Source organism: Bubalus kerabau, chromosome 1 (assembly GCF_029407905.1).
Source record: "Bubalus kerabau isolate K-KA32 ecotype Philippines breed swamp buffalo chromosome 1, PCC_UOA_SB_1v2, whole genome shotgun sequence".
Classification (NCBI taxonomy): Eukaryota; Metazoa; Chordata; class Mammalia; order Artiodactyla; family Bovidae; genus Bubalus; species Bubalus kerabau.
The window spans coordinates 142148250-142172851 of NC_073624.1; positions in this window are offsets into that span (position 1 = coordinate 142148250).

Here is a 24602-nt window from a genome sequence, read left to right on the forward strand (position 1 = left end):
CAGGGCATGGCACATACTTGATACTTAACATATTTTTGTTCAAATGAGTCTTGTTTTGCACAAACTAGATGTTGATATTTTCCAAGGCTAGGTTAGAATGACTAAACTCAAGTTTTCCCATCAGTGATCAAAAGCACAGTAACATTTGTCATGGTTTTATTCTTATGCTGTATGGAAATCTAGATGAGGTGACTGACTTTTAGGCCTAGATCCTTTGCTGAGATTCTGTCAGAACCCTTCATGGTAAACAGTCCTCTAGTGGAGGGATGGGGCAAATGCACTCACGTTGTCAGCAGTGACCCCAGTGTTAATCAAAACCATCAGCCAGTTCAATCACACTAGTGAAAAGTTTAGCAAATAGGTTGTTTATTGTCATAAAGTCAAAACAAATATGGAGCTGACAACATTTTCCACTTTCTGACAGTAGATGGTCTTTGGAAACTCTACCTTATCCACCAAGAATCATCAGAACTTCTAAAAGTTTTTGAGATCCTTATAGATTACATGGACAGACAACTATTTAACACTTATGTTGGGACACCTGTTGACCACAGGGCTAGTTGGAGATAGACTTTCATCAGAGATAATATCCTAATTTTCCTGGCTTTACCACTCACTGGTTAATCCCATGGCATCTAATATTCAGACTGAATTGTTCTTTTCAAAGCAAAGGTGATTGATTATGCCTAGGCTGAGATTTCAGACAAATCCCCTATCCCAGAGAAGAAGCAATTCTAAATGCACGGAATTGTTTATGCCTTTATTTTCTAGGGAACTGTAGACACTGTTTCTTTCAGAACAGAAGACCATCTCTCTTAGGTATCCGATGAAGTTAAGATCATTGCTTCTTTTTCCCCAGAATCTCCACCTCTCTTAATGAATAACTTTGGACACCCAGAGTCAAGCCATGGAGGAGTCAGATCTCAAAAAGCAAGGAAAAACAAACCATTCAGTAGTACTTTACTGCAGTTGGTTTCTTCTTACTTCACTGTCAAAGATGCTCACACATTTTTTACTCACTATGTCATTGACTCAGAATAGGCATAAGAAGAGAGCATTACATGCCCTTGACAAACAGAAAAGGGTTCTCTCCCTCCCTCCCTTGGTCCCTTCCTCCCTTCTTTCTATCTACCTACCTTTCTTAAGAAATTCTTACTAAGAAGTTACTATTCTAGGCAGGGATACACAAGAATCAGAACTCTGAGCTCCAGGATCTCCTTCAGCAGATGCAAACAATTCCTCTACGAGACAATGGATGCTAGGAGAAAAGATGGGTGTGCAGGACCTGAGAAGCACAGAAGAGGAAGAGGACATGAATTAATTCTGCCCGAGGAAGGATTGTCATCAACACATGCTTCCTGGTGGAGGTGTTACTCAAGCTATGCTTTTAAGCTATGAGGCAAAGTTTACCAAGGAGTAAAGAAATTAAAGGCACTGGATTTAAGTGGCCTTTGTAGAAGGCAACTGTTGAAATAGAGTTTTCCATAAACTGAATTCACATAGCATCTTAACAACTGGTTAATGAGGGGAGATATTAGCCAAAATGATTGTTTGACTTAGGACAGATCAAAAAGGAAAAGTGTTGCACTGATTTCTTTTCACACATATTGACAGTTGGAGTCAAGTAGAATGGAAACATGATCTGGATAATCCAGCCGAACTCAGAATGACTCTCTCGGCCCTCCCAACAGTAGAACCAAACAGTGGAACATTCCACCTCTTGCCTTTCATTTCCTATATGACACATCTCCAGAGAGACAGTGGCAGAAGGAAGATGAGCTCCAGGAAAGTGTGGTCTCGAGCTGACATCAGTTGTAGAGATCCAGGAAGGCTGGAGGTACTGGGACTTTACTTCTTTCTCCGTGAGACAGATTCCAAGATTCAGAATGAAGGGGCCTTGAGTGCATGAACTGTTTTGTTAAACAGGAAGAAAGCTCGAGATAGAAGATTGCTATCATTTAGTCTAGTTCTTAAAAGAATCATAGAATCTGAAAAGTGGAAGTGACCCCGCAGCTTCACTCTAACCAGTGTTTTCATTTTACTCTGAGGAACCTGAGTCTCAGAGACATGAATGAGGTCACACAAAATCAGTGACAGAATCAAGACTAGAACAAAGTTATTTTTACATCTAAGGAACAGCTCCATTCTGGAAACTTCCCTCTATTACTACTTTATAGCTTTACTCATACCCCATTTCCACGGGGGAAAAGAAGGAAGTGGGAGTGAATGAAGATGAAATACTAATACGTAAAGGAGATATTCCGGTGGAGTCAGAATGCAAGGTAAAAACTGTCTTGGTTAACTTTACCCTTGAAAATATCTTACAGAGACATCCCCCCACCCCGGGGGGGAGGGGATCAGCAGACTCCCTCTCAATAAGTCCAACCCAGACAGTTTTTCTACCTAATGTTGGAAAGATGTGCCGCTTTCTCAATTGAGCGCAGAAAAATTATTTAGCTGGTGTCTAAGGGTTGTGCTAGATGAAAAAATACCTATCTTGTCAAATCGCACCCAGGCAGGGGTGACTTCAGCTGTTGCAGGACCGAAAGCTGCAACCCCAGTTCTCCTAACCACACAGGAACCACGTTGCCCTCCTCCTTCTCAAGGCAGTTCCACTGTTTGCCTCAGTCAATTTCACCTTTGCAAGATTTCCTGCAGAACCTCTGTAGACTCAGCCTTTCCCCTTTCTGTGGTCCTCATTACTCATACTTTTAGATTCTGATTCTAGTACTTCTTCATGAAAGTGTTTAAAAATATTTCCACATAATCTGAGCACATAGAGTCATACGTATTTCCAAAGTGGTGTATGCATTTGAGACTACAAAAGAAAGAGCACTGGACTGGAGTTAGAAGACCTGGATTCCAGTGTGAGTGGCCAGAGTCTGGGGTAGGAAACCCATAATGTATATTCATTGACTATTAAAGAAAAAAGAACTATGTGGCAAAGACATAGGCAGGGTTAAGGAGAGACATCGAAGTTTGCTGAAGCACTCTGAGGCTGGCAACACTTGGAAGCCTTATCTGAAGGGGTAAGCTCTGGGTCTGAAGGGACAAGCAGAGGAAATAGTTACTAGAATTGGAGAGAAGGCAGCCAACAAAAGCCTTCTGTTAAAGAATGTAAGGCCAGCCACACAGCCCAATAGGGAGGTTGTTGAAGAAATAAATGCCACCACCTTGCCTCCTCTCATCCTCTAATCTTTTTTTTTATTTGCCTCAAAGGTATTTATTTACCCCCTTCTAGTTCAATTGATCTTAGTTTTGTTTTTTGTTTTTGTTTTAATGAAAGGGAGAGTAAAATGGCTTCAATCCCATCCTGGGGCAGCTGACGAGTTTTCATTCTTTATTTCTTTTCAATATTTATGGCTACATTGGGTCTTAGTTGTAGCATGTGGGCTCTTCATTGTGGTGCACAGGCTTCTCTATAGTTGCAGCACAGGCTTAGTTGCTTCGGAGCATATGGGATCTCAGTTCCTCAACAAGGGATCAAACCCGCATCCCCTGCATTGAACGGCTGATTCTTAACCACTGGACACACCAAGGAAGTCCCTCACCCTCTAATCTCTTGCCCCTGCCTCCTACCCTGTGAACACAAGGGAAAACCAGAAGGCAGGAAAGAGTTCACAGAGCAGGGTAGAAAATGTGGGACAATGAAATTTGAGGGGCAAATGGAGATATCCAGCACAGGACTCAAGTTCAGCCCCTTTAGATGAATCTCCATTCTCTCAGATCCTTATCATCTTTATTAGTAAAAATGAATGGGTTGATTATTAGACAGTCTCTGTGTTCCCTCTCGGTATAACACCCAATGATGCTATGACTCTAGATAAAATAATACTCACCTATTTATAGAATTCCAAAGTCTTAATAGACCAGGATACAGCAGTTGCTATCAAATACTCCTTGAAGCAGTTTGTGGAATTAGAGATCCATGCCTTTGTAACATAATTCAATGCTTAATAAATTTCTAAGAAAAACAAGCTATTACTATTCATCATTTCTAAGTTTTAAAAAATCTTACCTTAGGTAGCCCTGTTTATGTAACATACTGACGTATGCCCTGGGAAATTATTCAGTTCTCTCTAACGGCGAGGCCTCTGTTTGGCTCTTGGTCTCTAAAAGACCTCAGTTACCTTATCTGACCTCTGTGGGGCTTAAATCATGTGTAAAAAGATATCATTTACCTGAAGCATTGTGTTTTGCTATGGGAGTCAGGAGGCAACCCTCCCCAAAAAGTGTTAGTCCCCAGAGGTGGTGGAACTTTGAGAGAGATCCTAAGAAACCTTGGCGTCTTCCAAATAAGGGGTTTTCGTGGGTGGCTTAGTTCTGAAGATGGGAAATGACCATGAAGCTTGTCAGGCTCATTTCTCTCTTTCAATCAGTCTGTACTGAGTTTCTGCCAGCCCTGTTCTAGGCATCCCGGAACAGCCGTGAACAAAACAAAGTCCCTGCTTCTAAAGGGAGAAAAATCATGTTCCAAAAATACATACATCTTAATACAAAACATATAGATACGTAAGACACATTTATACAATGATAAGTGCAAGGAAGAACATACTTTAGGATAATGAGGTAGAACGATGCGGGTGAAGGTGGCGGCGGTGGGGGGGGCGGGCACTTGAGCCAGGATACTGAGGCTTGGGAGGAGGTAGACTTTTGATAAAAACTTTTTAAAAGTTAATTTTTATTGGAGTATAGTTGCTTCACCCGGGGTTCCTGAATGGCTCAGACAATAAGAAATCTGCCTGCAATGCAGGAGACACGGGTTTAATCCCTGGGTCGAGAAGATCCCCTGGAGGAGGGTATGGCAACCCACTCCAGTATTCTTGCCTGGAGAATTCCATGGGTAGAGGAGTCTGGTGGGCTACAGTCTATGGGGTTGAAGAGTCAGACATGACTGAGCAGACATGACTGAACTATGCATGTGTTAACCTAACACATGCATAGTTGCTTTACAGTGTTGTGTTAGTTTCCGCTGTACAGCAAAGTGAATTAGCTATATGTATACATGTGGTCTCTATTTTTTGGGTTTCCTTCCCATTTAGGTCACCACGGAGCATTGAGTAGAGTTCCCTGTGTATACAATAGGTTCTCATTAGTTATCTATTTTATACATAGTGACTTTTGATAAAAACTTTTAACTATTTTGTTCTTTTTTTTTTTTTTTTTGCATAAATATAAAAGTGTTCCTGGGACTTCGCTGGTAGGAAGTCCAGTGGCCAAGAATTTGCGCTCCCAATGCAGGGCGACTGGGCTCAAGCCCTGGTTGGGGAACTAGATCACACAAGAAGCGACTAAGAGTGCAAAGGCCACAACTAAAGAGTCCACACGTTGCAAGTAAAGATTCCAGATACAACAACTGAAGATCTTGCATGCCACAACTGAGACCTGGCAGCCAAATAAATAAATTAAACAAATATTTTAAAGTGTTTCAAAACTTCCAACATCTTAGAAGATGGTGACTGAAAGACTCAAGGAGTGATGTTCATTTTAAAGGATTAAGAAAAAGTCCAAGAACTACAAAAGATGAAGCAGCCTAAGCTGAATGATTTACTACAATCGCTTGTAAAGGTTTGTATAAAGTCTCATAAGGGTTTATTGTTGGGTCTATGGCACCCAGGGGTGAAAGGTGGGGGAAGAGAAGCAAGGGCCCGGACACCTCTAAGGAAAAGAAAAACAACATTAGGAAGTTGAGGGGGAAAGAGGAGCAAAGAGTGAGAAGATGGCTCCCTTGAGACTGAGGCAGGTATTGGTCTGACTGTGTTTAGTTGCTCAGTTGTGTCTGACTCTTTGCGATCCCATGGACTACAGCCCGCTAGGCTCCTCTGTCCATGAGATTCTCCAGGCAAGAATACTGAAGTGGCTTGCCATGCCCTCCTCCAGGGGGTCTTCCCAACCCAGGGATTGAACCCAGGTCTCCTGCATTGTAGGCTGATTCTTTATCGTCTGAGTCACGAGGCAAGCAAGCTAGGCACATATTTTAAATGCAGAGTAGTTACCAGAAAAATATGGGATGATAATTACAGTGACTATTTCTGCTGTTGCTTGTAGTTCAGAGATATTTGAGATGTGCTTAAAATTATTTTATCTGTTTTATTTTAGTATCAGGAAGTGTTAAGAAAATGAAGTCACTCAGTCATGTCCAACTCTTTGTGACCCCATGGACTGTAGCCTACTAGGCTCCTCCGTCCATGGGGTTTTCCAGGCAAGAATACTGGAGTGGGTTGCCATTTTCTTCTCCAGGAGATCTTCTGAACCCAGGGATTGAACCCAGGTCTCCCACATTGTAGGCAGATGCTTTACCATCTGAGCCACCGGGGAAGTCTATTTTAGTATCAAAATGATTGTAAAGGTGGAGGTCAAGAAGGAAAAAAAAAAAAAAATTTAATGAGGCTTGCAAAAGGAAAGCTCTTGTATAAAATAAGGTGTCAATCCACACATAGAATTTTGTTTCTTATGTGGTAGTGAGATAAATGTTGAGACCAAATCTGCTATCTTCTTGCACTTTCAATTTAAGGAAACAGCCCTTATCTGTCAGATCTGGAGCTTCCATGTTTCAGTGATAAATAGCTCAGAAAAGAAGCAGTAATTCCATAGAATGCCACAGAACACAATCATGGCTACTGATCTTTAAACTGCACCTCTGAGCTAAGTTCCATGGTATTTGACTTAAATTTCCATTAGCACAAACCAAAGATATAATGTAAAAGAAAAACAATTTGCTCCAGTATAGCAAAAGATTCAACAATAAGAACTGGGTAAAACCTTTATGTCTCAGCAATATGACAGCTTCAGCTAACCACAAAAATCAAAAAGTTGTCCCTATATTAGTAAGTTATTTTACTGACATTCCTGGAGATAATGTAAAAGTTCTTGAACTTGATGTCCTGCCAGGTGCCCGACAAGTGACCAATTAAATAGTTATACTTTCTCTGCTGGGAGGGTGGTACACTGGTTGATAACATGATTAGCATGTGAACTGATAACATTAATATTAACTTCAGAGATGGAAAATCCTACCAGTTCAAAGACTTTTCTTCTAGAAACTGATGACTAACTTCATCAAAACATTGATGAGGATTGATTCTGACAGTACACTCATATCAAGTCTATGAATAATAACACATCTGATGATTTTCCAGTTTTTGAGGAAAGTTATTCTTGTAAAAATATTTTATATTCATATGATATGAATAGCCACTATAATAATTTGATGATTTAGTGAAAGTGCAGTGCTAATAGCATTGTATTAAACCCAAGATAACTCAGATGGATGCCTTCGTTTGAAAGAAGACTAAAAGTGTTCCAAGAAGTTCATGGATCCAAGAAAAGCAAAAATATTAAATATTCTAATTCAGAACTTTGGTTCTAGTTTTAAGTAAACCGTTTCCACTATTTTATGTGATGCTCTTTCTAAAAAAAAGAGGGGCAAAATATATCGTCACTGAAGACCATGTGTTTTTCTAGCAGTATGCAAAAGCCATAAATAAGTCTAACTTTTCACTTTCATTTAGAAACTAAGAAAATTATAAAAGAACACCACTGGCTATGGCTTTCACTTTGGTTTAGATTTGATCTGCTGGTAACAGATGAGTTATATATAAACTGCTTAATCACAAAACTTAGGTGTAGGATCGATCATTAATACTAAATTCAGCTGGGGGGGAGTTAGAAAGAAATCATCCAGAGGAGCCATAGTCCCTTTCAAAGTGCTGTTCCTTCTTTATCAAACGATGATCTTTTTAATGAACACCATGTCCTTAAATCATAGTATAATGAGAACTTACTAGCCTAATGGGCAACAAGAAAGTACAGATGAGAAACAACGGGATACAGTGGATGGTTTTTTTTTTTCCTGTGTACATTAGCATCTCAATCTTATTTTTAAAGTGTATGTTCGTCCTCTCTACTGCATATACCATGATGGAAGGTGCAAACTTCAGCAAAAAAAAAAAAATTTGGAGATCATGAAACATCAGTGATGTTGATGCAGATTCTCTCTTAGTAATTCTAATGAGAACTCAGAGACTTAGAGATATTTGAGAAACTTAAGCAAAATAGACAATTAGTGAACAAGCTGAGTTTTTCAAAAATGCAAAGAAAATAATTTGCTATTAGCATTATTATTAGTTAGATGATTAAACTGAGAAAGCAATTATTGTATTAAATTATAAAGTATAAGTTTTAACTTTCCAAACAAATTATGATTTATTGAAAAAAATGTTCTCTGTGCTTTTTCTTTTAACACAGCAGTCAAGTTTGGTTTCTTTTTTTTTCCTTTTTTAAACGATAGCTTTCACTTTTTTAGAGTGGCTTTAGATTTATAGAAAATTGGGATAGTACACAGAGCACCAGTACAGGCCCCTTCCCCCAATTCATAGTTTTTCCTCTTATTAACACCTTGCACTAGGGCAGTACATTTGTTATAAATGATCAGTCAATATTGATGGATTATTATTCACTAAAATTTATGTTTTAGGGTTTATTTCTTGTGTTGTACAGTTCTATGGGTTTTGTCATAGATACTTTTTACCAAATTTTGTATTTATCTAATTTTATTCTTTCAAAAAATAACAAAGATTGATAAATATAAAGAGTGAAAAACAATATAATGTCTATACACTGTAACACTTTTCATATAAATAAATTCCAGAGGGAAAAAGCCCTGGATTCCTAGTTTTGGTTTGGAATAGGAGAAGGCAATGGCACCCCAGTCCAGTACTCTTGCCTGGAAAATCCCATGGACGGAGGAGCCTGGTAGGCTGCAGTCCATGGAGTCACTGAGAGTCAGACATGACTGAGCGACTTCACTTTCACTTTTCACTTTCATGCATTGGAGAAGGAAATGGAAACCCACTCCAGTGTTCTTGCCTGGAGAATCCCAGGGACGGGGGAGCCTGGTGGGCTGCTGTCTATGGGGTCACACAGAGTTGGACATGACTGAAGCGACTTAGCAGGAAGACACTACAGATAGAGGCCATAAGAAAGAACCTGAGTCATTTTGGGAAAAGAGACTCCAGAATGTGAAGACAGAAACTACTCTGGCCTCAGCCTTGAGCACCATAGTGTAACACATCCTTAAGTCTTTGCAGTTAGGTACACACCTGCTCCTTTAAGTGCACCTCTGCACCTCTGATACCAGACAGCCGAGCCAGAGGAACCTCTGACTGCCAGCCTCAGCTACTCACAGCCAGTCAGCCTTGCCAGCTCCCCATCCAAAGCATGATGCCTCTCCCACTTTGCTCCAGGGACCACCCTCAGCTTTGCCTTGTTCCTCTCTCTGCCTGTTGCAAGTAGGTGCCCACCTGTATCCTGCAGAACCTAGACCTTATTATCCAGGGTGAAGGGAAGGGCTACCTAGGGTGACAGGAGGTACATCAGAAGCAACTTTAAGGTAGGGCACCAAGTGAAGCATGCCTCAGAAGCAGTTGTTAATAGACATGCCTTTGTCCACCTGTGTATCCCTAACCCCTGAATGATGCCTGACCTATTATACACATTCGGTAAGGATTTGTGGAATAAATGAGTAACCCTTGACTTCTATAACCTTCCTTGGCTTCTGGTCTCTGCCTCACACTCGGCCTTTGGCATCTTTCACTTAAAGACTGATTCAAGGTTGACTTCCCAACATTTGGGATCTGACATTTACTTTTTCATTTGCCACAATGGTTCACGAATGGGCTTCCTAGGTGGTGCAGTGGTAAACAATCTGCCTGCTATTACAAGAAATGCAAAAGTTGTGGGTTCGATCCCTGAGTTGGGAAGATCCCCTGGAGTAAGAAATGGCAACTCTTTCCAGTATTCTTGCCTGGAAAATTCCATGGACAGAGGAGCCTGGTGGGTTACAGTCCATGAAGTCACAAAGAGTCAGACATGGCTGAGTGACTGAGTTCACAATACACAATGGTTCACAAATACCTGTTTTCAGTGTTTTTTTTTTTTTTTTTTGATGCTTTGTATTTTTCTAGGCAAATAAAAAGAGCTGGAGAGGCCAAGTCATTTGGCTTCTGGTTCTGCTTCTGACAGTGGGTTAATCTTGTAATTTATGAGTTAATCAAGAACATGAATTGGGTGATTCAAGCTTGGGAAATGGGTATAATGTCTCCTATTTGCTCTAGAGGAATGTTACAAGGTCTGGGGAGTCTTGCGGTAAATAAAACTTGCTCAATATTGTTTAAATGTAGTATTTTTCAACATTTTTTTAAAATATAAATTTATTTATTTTAATTGGAGATTAATTACTTTACAATATTGTATTGGTTTTGCCATACATCAACATGAATCCCCCATGGGTATACACGTGTTCCCCATCCTGAACCCCCCTCCCACCTCCCTCCCCATACCATCCCTCTGGGTCATCCCAGTGCACCAGCCCCAAGCATCCTGTATCATGCATCGAACCTGGACTGGCGATTCGTCTCACATATGATATTATACATGATATGATATTTTGATTAAAGACCCTCTCCATGGATGGAGGAGCCTGTTGGACTGTAGTTCATGGGGTCACAAAGAGTGAACATAACTGAGCACAGAGCCAAGCTGCCAAGTCTCTTTATTCCCCACATGATGCGCTGTGTTGTGCTTAGTTGCTCAGTCATGTCTGACTATTGTGTCCCCACACGATATTTATTGACATACATGGATTAGGATTCCAGGGGATAGACACACTTGGGGAATTGCTAGAGTAGAGACTCTAGAGTCTTTTCGAGGACTAATGTTATCTGATTAAATTCATTTCCATTAAGGTAGAGGGAAAGGGTGGAGAAGGCAATGGCAACCCACTCCAGTACTCTTGCCTGGAAAAATCCCATGGATGGAGGAGCCTGGTAGGCTGCAGTCCATGAGATCGCTAAGAGTCAGACATGACTGAGCGACTTCACTTTCACTTTTCCCTTTCATGCATTGGAGAAGGAAATGGAAACCCACTCCAGTGTTCTTGCCTGGAGAATCCCAGGGACGGGGGAGCCTGGTGGGCTGCCGTCTATGGGGTCACACAGGGTCGGACACCACTGAAGCAACTTAGTAGCAGCAGAGGGAAAGGGCATCTCATTGCCAAGCAAATGGTATAAAATTAAGAGAATGACAGGTCCAAGAGCATTCTCCAAAGGGTCCCTCTCTGTCAACTTCCTTTTGTCTGTCTTGTTTTGTGTGTCTGCCATTTATTACCAGTTAATGAGACCGACTGGAGTCAAAGTCTCCACCTTCCTCATAGTGGGGGTCTAAGTTGATTTGGAGTGGGGGTGGGGGAACCAGCTGCAGCTTTTTATCTTTGGTGACAACAAGCAGTTGTGTTCCTTCTTGGGCAGTTACCGGGTTCATGAATAGTGCCACAGTCTTTTAAAGCTAAGACTGCTCTTTTGATGTACAAGTTCATATGACTCCACCACGGGCAAGACCTTCTGTCCCATTCCACCCCTCCCCCTTCCTGTGTTTGTCTTTGCCCTTGCAAGGGTTTTGGCTCCCAGCCAAAATGAAACCAATGAGTTGCTCGATTCAGAGAAATAAAGGAAAACAACCCCCCTCTCCAATTTGATGGTCAATAGCAGTGGGGGAGATATAATAAACCTCTTCACTAAAAGTAAATGCAGCTTTTAAGATGAGCAAAGAATTATATCTCCAAAGCTGTCCTTCGGCACTTGTGACGGTTGCCGGTTGCACATCGTCAGAGGCTGCCTGCTGCCATGGAGATGGAATTCAGTTGCAGCATTTGAAGGACTTTGCATGGTTTTCTTCTTCCCAGCCCACCTTGCAGTTTCATACATTAAAAATAATTTCAACTATAAACACAACTTCTAATGTAAAAAGTTAAACAGAGAGAATGGATCCCTTTGAGGAATAATTTATGTGTTTTTTTTTTTTTAAGAATCTACCCATTTTGTGTAATACTGATATATATATAAACTTTTCCAAGACGACTAAGAAGAGCCAGGCCCCCTGCTAGCCACAACAGTACAAGAAAGGAAGGCAGAGGGAACTCCACGACTGGTGTCACCTTTACCAAACGGAACAAAAGCTTTGGTGTTTTCTGACCAAAAACCTTTCTTCCTTCCTGTGCCCAGACACTGACTTAGTTCTTTGCAGAGCAAGCCCCACCCATAAGTAAAAGACAGCCAAGTATATCTCCTTCCCAATGACTAAATTTCCCATGTTTAGGGTCACCCTACATGATTAAGGCATCATCTCCAGAAGATTCCAGCCCGTGACCGAGCACGAACGAGCTGTCCTTTCAACCTCGGCTATTCATTACTTCCCACATCTCCCTCATTCTGCTCCATCCCCCTCATTCTGCTCCATCCCCCTAGCCTCCTTGCCACTGTTCCAACACTTCAGCCTTGTATCTAACTCAGGGGTTTTGTATTTGCTGTCTCTCCTCCCCACCCCTGCACTAGAATATTCTTTCCTGGATATACACATGGCTCACCTCTCCTCTTCTACTAAAATGTCACTTTGTCAGTGAGACTGTCCTAACCACCCTGTTTGAGACAGCAGTTTCCCCATCCAATTTCCAGCCTCCCTTCTTGCTTTATATCTCTCCATAGGACTTACCATTGTCTAATGAACCTTTTGCTTATTTATTTTATTCACGGTTGCTTCCCCTACTAAAACACTGGTCCAGGAGAGCAAGGATGTTGTCTGTTTTGTTTGTTGCTACAATCTTAACAGTAAAATGTCTAGAACAGGGCCTGGCAGTGGAAGACATTCAGTGACTATTCCTTGAATGCATGAATGAATTCCAAGCTAACTGCCGCCTAACAGAGATCAAGGCTCTGAGACAAAGGGCAATAGGACTGGTCAGTTTTGACTGTGGCCTTGATAAACACCTCCAGGAGTAGAATCTGTAATTAGAAGGCTCCTTTTTTAATACTTATTTATTTGGTTGCCCTGAGAGTTGCAGTGTACGGGATCTTCAGTTGTAGTATGTGGGATCTAGTTCCCTGACCAAGAATTGAACCCAGGTCCCTTGCATTGGAAACTTGGAGTTTTAGCCACTGGACTACCAGGAAAGTCCCTTCCACAAGTGTCCTCTCATCACCAGAAAATTACAATCATGTCTTCTGTTAACTGTTATCACCCTTGTTCCTCCAGGCACAGCCAGAGATGAATGGTTCCACCAATAACAGGACCTGTTTTGCTTAAACTCATGCATAGATGACTGTGGATCACAAAAAACTGTGGAAAATTCTTAAAGAGACGGGAACCCCAGAACACCTTGTGTGCCTCCTGAGAAACCTGTATGCAGGTCAGGAAACATACAGTTAGAATCAGACATGGAACAATGGACTGGTTCAAAATTGGGAAAAGAGTATGTCAAGACTGTATATTGTCATCCTGCTTATTTAACTTATATGCAGAGTACATCATGCAAAATGCTGAGCAGGATGAAGCACAAACTGGAATCAAGATTGCTGGGAGAAATACCAATAACCTCAGATATGCAGATGATACCACTCTAATGGCAGAAGCGAAGAGGAACTAAAGAGCCTCTTGTTGAGGGTGAAAGAGAAGAGTGAAAAGTTGTCAGCATTCAAAAAACTAAGATCATGGTATCTGGTCCCATCATTTCATGGCAAATAAACAGGCAAAACGTAGAAAAACAGTGACAGATTTTCTTTTCTTTGACTCCAAAATCACTGCGGACGGTGACTGCAGCCACAAAATTAAAAGATGCTTGCTCTTTGGAAGGAAAGCTATGACAACTTAGGCAGCATATTAAAAAGCAGAGACATTTACTTTGTCAACAAAGGTCCAAATAGTCAAAGCTATGGTTTTTCCAGTAGTCATGTACGGATGTGAGAGGTGGACCATAAAGAAGGCTGAGTGCTGAAGAACTGATGCTTTCAAACTGCAGTGCTTGAGAAGACTCTTGAGAGTCCCTTGGACAACAAGGAGATCCAACCAGTCAATCCTAAAGGAAATCAGTCCTGAATATTATTGGAAGGACTGAGGCTGAAGCTGAAACTCCAATACTTTGGCCACCTGATGCAAAGAGCTGACTCATTGGAAAGGACCCTGATGCTGGGAAAGATTGAGGCCAGGAGGAGAAAGGAGCAACAGAGGATGAGATGGTTGGATGGCATCATCAACTCAAGGGACTTGAGTTTGAGCAAACTCAGGGAAATAGTGAAGGACAGGGAAACCTGGCATGCTACAGTCCATGGCATCACACACAAAAAAGTCAGACATGACTTAGTGACTGAACAACGACAACAATGCCTAGACAAAGGCGACTCCCAAACATTCCCCAGAAACCAGAAATTCCACTTCAGTTAGTGGCATCTCTACTTTCCTCTAGCCTCTGCACTAAGACCATCTTCATTCTCTCTTTGACCCTATAGATCAATCAGTTCCCAGAATGTGGCAATTTTATTTCCAAAATGCCTCTTGCATCCTTTGCCTCTCTCTCAGTCTCTCACCACAACCCTCATCTGGCCCTCATTAGCTCTCAGCTGGCTATAGCAATAGCTGCCGAACTGGTTCCTATCTCTAGTTTCTTCCTCTCCCAACCCTGCTCAGAACAGCTGCCACAATAATATTCCCAAAAAACAGATGTAATGTCACTCTCACTATTTCTACAAAATGTCAATGGCTCCCCATCACCCTTGAAATGGGTCCTGTAATCTACCTTCCAGGGTTTCCAGCCACAAGTCCCTTAACTTCCACCATAGCCTGGTCTACTCATGTACCTAAGCACTTCTTGTCTCCCAAATAAGTCATGTGCTTTCCATTCTGTACATCTTGGTTTATTCCCTGTCCCCCCACCCCATCTACCCTCTTCTAATCATATGCCCTCATTTTCTGTCTGTGTCTATTGAAATCCCACCCAAAGATTCCCCAAGGACCATTTGTTGATTCATTCAGTCAGTCAGAACAGAGATTGGAAAAACTCAGATCTCTATTCTCCCCAAGATTTCCTGTATCAGAAGTGATCTTTCTTCTGTGTACGTCCTATGTATTTATCACATGATCCCTTGATTAGTGCTATGATATAAATTTATGTGTGTGTATGTATGTGTGTATATATATATATATCATTATTCTCCAGCCAGCCTCTTTTTCTGGTCCTTAAGGGCAGAGACTTTTGTGCCACTATTTCATTCTCAGAACACATGACAGCTTGCTCATAGCAGGTGCCCACACCTTTTCAGGGATGCTGCTAGCAACCCATCACACTGGTTCTCTAAAGGTCACTATAATCCTTCCAAGGTTGTGTTATCAATTACAACTGGTGAACCATCACCCAGAAATGTTTCCCCTTCCCCTATTCCCACAGCCAACAGGGCTCACAGTCCTCAAGGTAGCCAGTTGTTATTCAAAGCTGAGTGGAAAATAAATGTTACACAATTCCTTCAAGATGAATTTTAAAAAGGAAATCATCAGGGTGAGAAGAACAGAGACTTGACTGACCAGTTGAGGCTGTTGTACCAGGTGCATGAGCATACTTTATTTCTCAAATGCCCTGTGGCACACACCTGGATATCCTGGGTGCCTCGCTTATTGGGCAGGCAATCTGGTGGCATGTGAAACAAATCTGGAACTGGAGGGGCAGTCTGAGAGGATTAGGATAAGAAAAAAAAAAAATGGAAGGAGAGAAAGAAGGAAGGAAGAATTTAGTTTCATCTTGCTGGGCAAGAACATTGTGAAAGGAAACAAGCAGAAAGATATCTGAAATATGCCAATGCGTAGCCTCTGCTCTTGGTCTCATTCTGCGTGTGTGTGTTTGGTCGCTAAGTCATGTCCAATTCTTTGCGACCCCATGGACTGCAGCCCACCAGGCTGCTTTGTCCATGGGATATTCCAGGCAAGAATACTGGAGTGGGTTGCCACTTCCTTCTCCATGGTCTCATTCTAACTCATCATCAAAGTCTATCATTTTCTGCTTGTTCTGTGCATACCCGGTCTTCCCACCAGTAAAGACTTCCCACATTTACCTGTTTACATGTCTTTTGCCTTGACTGAGAATTCTTAGAAGATGAAGCACATTCCTTTATCTTTGTATCCTTGGTCCTAAGCACAACATCCGGTACTTAATGGACACTGTATTTGTTCCAATGGTGGTGATAGAAAGCCGTGTTTCCACAACTTTAATTACTAGCACGCCAACCTTGTGCTTTTTGTTCTAACCAAGTACCATCATCTGTACAATTATTTACTTCTTTCAATTTCTTCATGTTTTTTTTTTTTTAATCTCTGTGCCTTTCTTTGCCATCATATCTGTGAAATCACACAGATTGATGAGTGGGTTATATATTTCCTAATACATTTTAAAATAAGTAGACAACGATTAAACAGTATTCATTCAGGTATCACCTAAATCAGCACATCTGTGGTAGGCAGATCACTTCTGGTAAACACTGATTAGTCTTTGTTCTCTAAAATTGTGACATAGTTAAATGTATCAATTCTATACTTTTAGGCCTTTCAGTAGTAATCCTGCACACAATGTTGTCTTTCTTTAAAAGAAAGTTAATACTCTGAGTTTGAATTTTTCAATGTACCAGTTGTTTAATGGGTGCAGCACAACTTGTATCTAAGGAAGAGTGGTTATTTTTTCATCTTCCAAGTTATTGCGGTTAGGTTGATGTCTAATATTTAAAAGGTATTTGGCCATTTCAGCAGTCAGTGGAGATTTTCTCAAATTCTGGTTTTCTTCTCTGCTTCAACCACCCACCCCAAAGTCTTCCCCAAATCTGGACAGTCTGACTTGGAAATGGCTCTTAAAAACTCTCCAGAAGATAAATATGTGGCTGCTGATGCTAAGTCGCTTCAGTCGTGTCCGACCCTGTGTGACCCCATAGACGGCAGCCCACCAGGCTCCCCCGTCCCTGGGATTCTCCAGGCAAGAACACTGGAGTGGGTTTCCATTTCCTTCTCCAATGCATGAAAGGGAAAAGTGAAAGTGAAGTCGCTCAGTCATGTCCCACCCTCAGCGACCTCATGGACTGCAGCCCACCAGGCCCCTCCATCCATGGGATTTTCCAGGCAAGAGTACTGGAGTGGGATGCCGTTGGAGTGCACAACAATTCGCAAAAGAGGAAACGTAACTTGTCGACGAGGATATGGGAAAATACTCAACCCTACCAGTAATCAAATGAATGCAGATTAAAATTACGCTTAATATATCATTTTAAACACTTTAAATAGGAGGGATTTAAAAAATAATGCTTAATGCAAAGAGGGTGGGCTGAAATTGATAATCTCTTGGTCTGCATGGGGCTATATGATGCATAGAGGGTACGGGAACTGAAAAGCATTTCCAACTTGATATTTGGCAAAATATGAATCAAGGGTTCACAATTGCAATAAGGCCTTTGATCCGGTGGCAATTCTGTTTCTAGAAATCTACTCTATGGGAATAACTCTCTATATGGAAAAGATTATATGTGTGAAAATTCTTGTTGGTATATATATTAGTGAAAACTGAGGAAAGACAAAAATACCAACAATGAAGATAATAAAACTGGTGATCTATATCCATTGAGTGGATGATCACACATCCATAAAAAAATCAGGTTTATGAAAACATTTTATGACATGGCAGAATATTTTGGGTATAATAGGATAGAAAAATTTACACATAATGATGATAAATATGTAAAAGTATATGAGCCCAAGAAGAGACTGTGAGAAAATGGCCTTGTTCCTGGCAGGGCAATGTGTCTAATGGTTAAGTGCACCAGCTCTGCCATCAGATTGGCTCTGTTTGCAGCTCAGCTTTGCTGCTTATTAGCTTTGTGACCTTGGGTGAGTTGCTTAAGTTCTTTAAGACTAAATTTTTCTCCTCTGTAAAATATAATAGCTATCTCACCATGCTGTCCCGAGGATTAAGTAAGATAATTTATTAATATGTAAAACATCGAACAGAAAGCTGACTCACAATGGAACTGACTAAACTGTTATTCATCCTGCAAATATTTATCATTGACTATGTGCAAGATACCTAATATGCTGGCAAATCATGGGATAATATCATCTCTCTTCTGTTTTCTGCAACGCACTTGTATTATCTTTAAAAGGAAATGTTCCACTGGGCTTGCTTTGGTTGTCACCTTATTAGCAGGCTAATCATGCTTCCCGGCCTTTGTGCTCTTCTTATCTTACAGAGGGGAAACTAGTTACATTACTAGTAAATGGCAAAACTGAATTCACACCCAGCTCTAGAGTTTTAAGTTTTACCACATTGCTTCCCTGTTGCTCTTAATTATGTCTCTTGTAAACTTTCGAGTGGTATTTTGTAGCCTAGAGATTAATAGCAAATAATTATCCAAGGCCAGTTTCCAGTTCTAGTTCTGCAGCCTCCAAAGCCTGTGAGGAAGAAATGCCTCAGATGACCCCCTGTTGAAGTTCTAACCCCCAATATCTCGGAATGTGAACTTATTGGACATAGGATCATTGCAGATGCAGTTAGTCAAGTTAAGACAAAGTCATACTGGAGGAAGGCAGTCCCCTACTTCAATATGACTGTTGTCCTTAGAAGAAGAGGAGAAGAGATACTGGAACGTGTGAGGCACTGAAGTGCTGAAGAGCAAGCCAAGGATCTAGAAAACACAAGGACTGACAGCCACCCCCAGAAGCCGGGAGGAGAGGAAGGATTCTCCCTGACAGGTTTCAGAGGGTGCATGGATCTGATGACACCTTGATTTTGGACTTCTAGCCTCCAGAAAGCTGTGAGACAACAAGCTTCTGTTGTTTGGAGCCGCCCAGTTTGTGGCACTTTGTTAGAGCAGCCCTAAGAATCTCACACAGTCAGGAATTGGTGGGGTGGAGGGCAGCGTTCTCTCCCACCCATGGAAATAAACAGACTACGTCCTTCTGTGGGTTTCTGCACGTCAGCCCCACAAGAGCTGCGCTGTCTGCTGTCACTGTGATGATATAATGGCAACCATGACAGTGATATCATGGCGACACTGTGGGCTTCTCCCCAATAGCCATCCTTCCCCACTTTTGCTAACAGATTCCTATTTCACTCAGCTATTGGCCCCACATCCTTTGTGGGGCCTTTTAGTTCTATAACCACATGGACTTTATGCATTTGGAAGCATGCTCTGATTGGGCCCATCAAACTGAATTAACTTCCTTTAAAAAAATTTTTTATTGGAGTATAGTTGATTTACAATGTTGTCTTAGTTTCAGATATATGGTTGAATGGATCAATTATATATATACAGATCTACTCTTTTTTTGGATTCTTTTTCCATACAGGTCATTACAGAGTGCTGAGTAGAGTTCCATGTGCTATAAATTGTATAAATAGGTCCTTATTAGTTATCTATTTTACATATAGTAGCATGGATATGTGTGTATGTCAATCTCAGTCTCCCGACTTATCCCCACCCCTTCGCACCCTGCCTGATGAGCTTCTTGCAGCCCATTTTGTGGATGACACTAGCTCGGAGCTCAGGAGTCTGCCAGGTTTTACCATCCACATGCTGAGACCAAATGGGCTTATGCAGGCTGCATTTTCAGACTGAAAGGATGACATGAATGATTCACTCACCAACCTGAAAAATCAATATGTTTGGTGGCTTGTGTGGCATAATCACCAGCACTTACAGACCCCAACAAGAGTATCACCGGCACACTTAAGGGCATATAAGTAGTCATGCTTGTGCTTCTTCTCCCTCCCCTCCATCAAAACAAAGTGATGGATCAGCTTCTAATTCATATTAAATCTTCTAATTCAAATTGAATCTTCTTCTAATTCATATTAAATCTGATAATTTTAATTTTTAACATCTTTTCTTTTACATACTGCATGATGTGCACACATGCTAAGTCACTTTAGTTGTGCCCAACTCCTCGTGACGCCATGAATTCTGTCCATGGGATTCTCTAGGCAAGAATACTAGAGTGGGTTGCCATGCCCTCCTCCAGGGGCTCTTCCCAACCCAGGGATCGAATTCATGTCTCTTATATCTCTTGCATTGGTAGGTAGGTTCTTTACCACTAGCACCATCTGGGAAGCGAATACTGCATGATATCATTGATATAAAGTTCAGAAAAGGCAAATGAACATATTCCATTAGAAGTGAGGAAAGAGAGGTTAGGGTCACACCAGTAGACCTCAGGAGCCCTGGTACTGTTGTCTTTCTTCAGATGCGTGCTGGTCATACACGTGTGTTCACCTTGTAACATTTGTGATTTGTGCATTTTTCTGCATTTATGCTGTGTTTTGCTTCAGTAATTTTATCAAAGATATTATTTGGGGGGAATTTCCTGGTGGTCCAGTGATTAGGACTCAGTGTTTCACTGCCACGAGCCTGGGTTCAGTCTTCGGTCGGGGAATTAATATCCTGCAAGCCATACAGCATGACCAAAAAGATATCTTATTTTGGCTCCCACTAAGTCTGAGTGAAAGTCGCTCAGTCATGTCTGACTCTTTGCGATCCCATGGACTATATAGTCCATGGAATTCTCCAGGCCAGAATACTCGACTGGGTGGCCTTTCCCTTCTCCAGGGGATCTTCCCAACCGAGGAATCGAACCCAGGTCTCCCGCATTGGCAGATTCTTTACCAGCTGAGCCACAAATGCTTTTTTCCCTAGTACTGTCTCCACTCATGTGCATCCTGAAACAACACCTCCTGAAAGGCTGACTTAATAAAGGATCCCAGATTAAGTCATATCAGAGTGGTAACCTGGACCCCAACTCCTAGACGTTGTTGCCAATCGGGTCTGCCTCCTCTGCTCCCACTAAGTCACCACTTTCTGGTGGTTAACTAAGTAGTATTAACCGCTACTTCCTGATTCACATTTTTTTTAAAATTTTCTTTCTAGAGGACACTCTTCCTATGGAGGTCTTCCTGGTTTGCAGGAGATGATTTAAGTTCTATTCTACCTCATTCTTTGAATATGCAGTTTGTATATTACATAATATTCCCCCTAGTCCTCCCCCCACCCTGCCAAATTACATCTTTACTGCCTGTAGTTGAATTTATTAAACTGATCATTTACGTGAGCAAGGGCATCTCTTTCAAAACCAAGCAGTAAGCAAGTGACTAACTGCTCTCCCATCTGCTCACATGCTGCGCTGGCTTTTAGGGGTGTTTACCTAATACATCTAAAGCAGTTGTGAATAAACAAAATGCAGTTTTCAGAGGAACTGCTCATTATGTATTTCATCACATGACACTTCATCTTAGTTCAAGAAAGAAGCCAAAACAAAATCCCACATCTTCAGACAAATTCTGCTTATTCTGAATGTCATTTTGCTAACCATGGTGGCCAGCATATATAAAATACTAACAGAATAAATATTTTCAAAATTTCATCTAATGCATTCTTTTTTTTATTCATTAAACTATAGTTGATTTACAATTCGGTGTTAGGTTCAGGTGCGCAGTTCCAGATGCTTTTCCATTATAGGTCACTATAAGACACTGAATATAGTTCTACATGCTATACAGTAAATGCTTGTTATTTTATATATAGTGATGTGCATATGTCAACCCCACGCTCCTAATTTATCCTTTCCCCTCCTCTTTCCTACTGGGTAGTCATAAGTTTGTTTTCTGTTAGTGAGTCTGTTTCTGTTTGGTAAATAAATTGATTTGATTTTTTTAGATTCCACATGTAAGTGATATTATAAAATATTTGTCTTTCTCTGCCTGACTTATTTCACTTAGTGTGATTATTTCTAGGTCCATCCATGTTGCTGCAAATGGCATTGTTTCGTTCTTTTTTATTGTTGAGTAATGTCCATGTGTGTGTGTATGCACCACATCTTCTTTATCTGTTCTTCTATTGATGGATATTAAGTGCTTGCCATTTCTTCTGAGATTTTTGGGAAGAGCAAAATAAATCAAAAGTTTCTCAGTTTTCCCACTGAGGACCTCTGTTGTGAAGAATGCTTCATTCATTTGATAAACATTTACTTGTTATGTACTACAGGCTAAACTCTGTGGCTGGTTTTAAATAGATATAGATACATAGATCACTCAGTGGGTTTAAAATTTTTCTAAAAAAGAGAAAAATGTGAAAGAATTCCTACAAAGTAGATAGTAAAGAGTACTGGAAAAGAGGAACTGAGGTCAGAGCCCTGAGGAAGGTAACACAGACTCTTGAAGAACAGATGGGATTTTAAGGGTAGAGACAGGGAGAAAGGAAGGCCATTCCAGGGAAAGGGAGCAACTTTAGGAAATGCCAAAAAGTGAAGGAAGACAGAGCAGGGAAATATTGGAACACAACAACGATACAACGTGGCCAGAGTTTCTGGTGGGAGAGGGTATTAGGAATTAATACAGTCCTGAGAAGAAGGGTGGAAGCCAAATTTTGAAGAGTTTGAATTGAATTGCAGGCTTAAAAATATCTCTCAGGCAAATGGGAGTGAAGGAGTATTGTTGCCAGGCTATGTATGTGTGTGTGTGTGTGTGTGTGTTAAAATAGGCATAGCATGAAATTTACCATGTTCACTATTTTTAAGTGTGCATTCAGTTCAGTGATATTAAGTAATATTCACACTGTTGTAAAACCACCACCAGCCACCTTCAGAACTTTCTCACCTTCCCCAACTGAAACTCTGTACTCATTAAACACTAACTCTCTTCACCCTCTCCCCAGCTCCTGGCAATCAACAATCTCCTTTCTGTCTCTTTGATTTTCACTACTCTAGGTACTGTATGTAAGTGGAATGATATAGTAGTTGTCCTTTTGTGATTTATTTAATATTATGTTTTCAGGGTTTATTTCTGTTGTGGATTGTGTCAGAATTTCCTTCTTTTGTAATGCTGAATGATATTTCGTTTATCCATTTACACTTAGGTTTCTCCCATTTCTTGGCTATTATGAATAACACTGCTATGAACATGGGTGTCTATATATCTCTTCAAGATCCTGCTTTCAATGCTCTCCTGTTTATACCCAGAAGCAGAATTTCTGGGTCATATGGTAATTCTAGTTTAATTTTTTTAGGAATATCCACACTGTTTTCTATAGAAGTTGTACCACTTTACATTCTCATGAGCAATCTATAGAGTTCCACTGTCTCTACAGCCTTACCAACACTTGTTATTTTGTGGGACTTTTTGAATAAGAGCATCCTAAAAAATGTGAAGCAATATATTATTGACTTGATTTGTATTTTCCTAATTGTTAGTGATATTGAACATCCTTCTGTGTATTTATTGTATATCTTTTTGGAGAAAAGTCTACTTGAGTCCTTTGTTTGTTTTTTAATTGGGTTATCTGTTTTAATGTTGTTGAGGTGTAATAGTTGTTTATATAATCTGGATATTAATCCCCTATCCTATATGGGAATTGTAAATATGTTCTCTCATTCTCTGGCTTGCCTTTACCTGGCTTTTAATGTTCTTTCTTCTTTGCTGTAGCCATCTAAAGCTTCCACTCAGAGATCTGCCCTCTTAGACAAGAAGGTTATGATTTTAAAGTCTAGTCTAATTCTATTGCTGTTCAGTCACTGAGTTATGTCCTACTCTTTGCCTTCCCATGAACTGTAGCATGCCAGCCTCCCCTGTCCTTCACTATCTCCCAGAGTTTGTTCAAATTCATGTCCATTGATTTGGTGACACTATCTAACCATCTCATCCTCTGCTGCCCCCTTCTCCTTAGAGTGAAATTCATCATTTTAAAGTGCACACTTCGATGAGTTTTGACATGTGTATAGCTGTTGAATCTACAGGGCCAGGCTTGGAAGAGTGGACTTGATGGCAGTTTTGTCCATCTCACATGGAGAATGTGGGTTTGTTGTTCAGTTGTTTCTCAAAAATCCAACATAAAATTACCATATGAACCAGCAATTCCACTTCTACGTACAGATCCAAAAGTTAGAAATGGGGACTCAAACAGAAACTTACACCAATGGAACAGCAGCATTAGTCAGAATAGCCAAAATGAGGAAATAACTCCAATGTCTATAAATAAATGAATGAATAAACAAAATGTGGTATATACATACAATAGAATATTTTTTCCTTAAAAGGAAATAAAATTCTGACAAATGCTACAATCTGGATGAGCCTTCATAACATCATGCTAAGTGAAATGTCAGATACAAAAGGACAAATATTGCATGGTTTTATTTATATGAGGTACCTAGAATAATCAAATTCATAGAGGCAGAAAGTAGAATGTAAGGTTAAGAAAAAGACAAACTATATGATCTGTATGATCTCAACTATATGTATAATCTAAAAAAATTTAACCCATAGAAATAGCAGATTGGCAGTTGCCAGGGTTGGTGGGTGGGCTAAGGGGAAGGAGGAAGGGGGGGAATTAATGAAGGTGGTCAAAAGGTACAAATTTTCAGTTAAAAGACAAATATGTCATGGGGATACAGTGTACAGTGGTGAATACAGTTAATAATACTGCATAGTATATTTGATACTCACTATTTGCTGAAAGAATTATCTTAAAAGTTCTCACCACAAAAAAAATAAAAGGTAACTATGTAAGGTGATGAATTTGTTAACTAAAATTACTCTGGTAAACCTTTCACAATATATACATAAATCATTACATTGTATACTTTAAATTATACAGTGTTACATGTCAATTATATTTCAAATAAAGCTGGCAAGGGTTGGGGTGGGGAAGGAAGTTACCACGGGCTGGGAGGAGTGGGTAATGGGGAACTATGGCTTCGTAGCC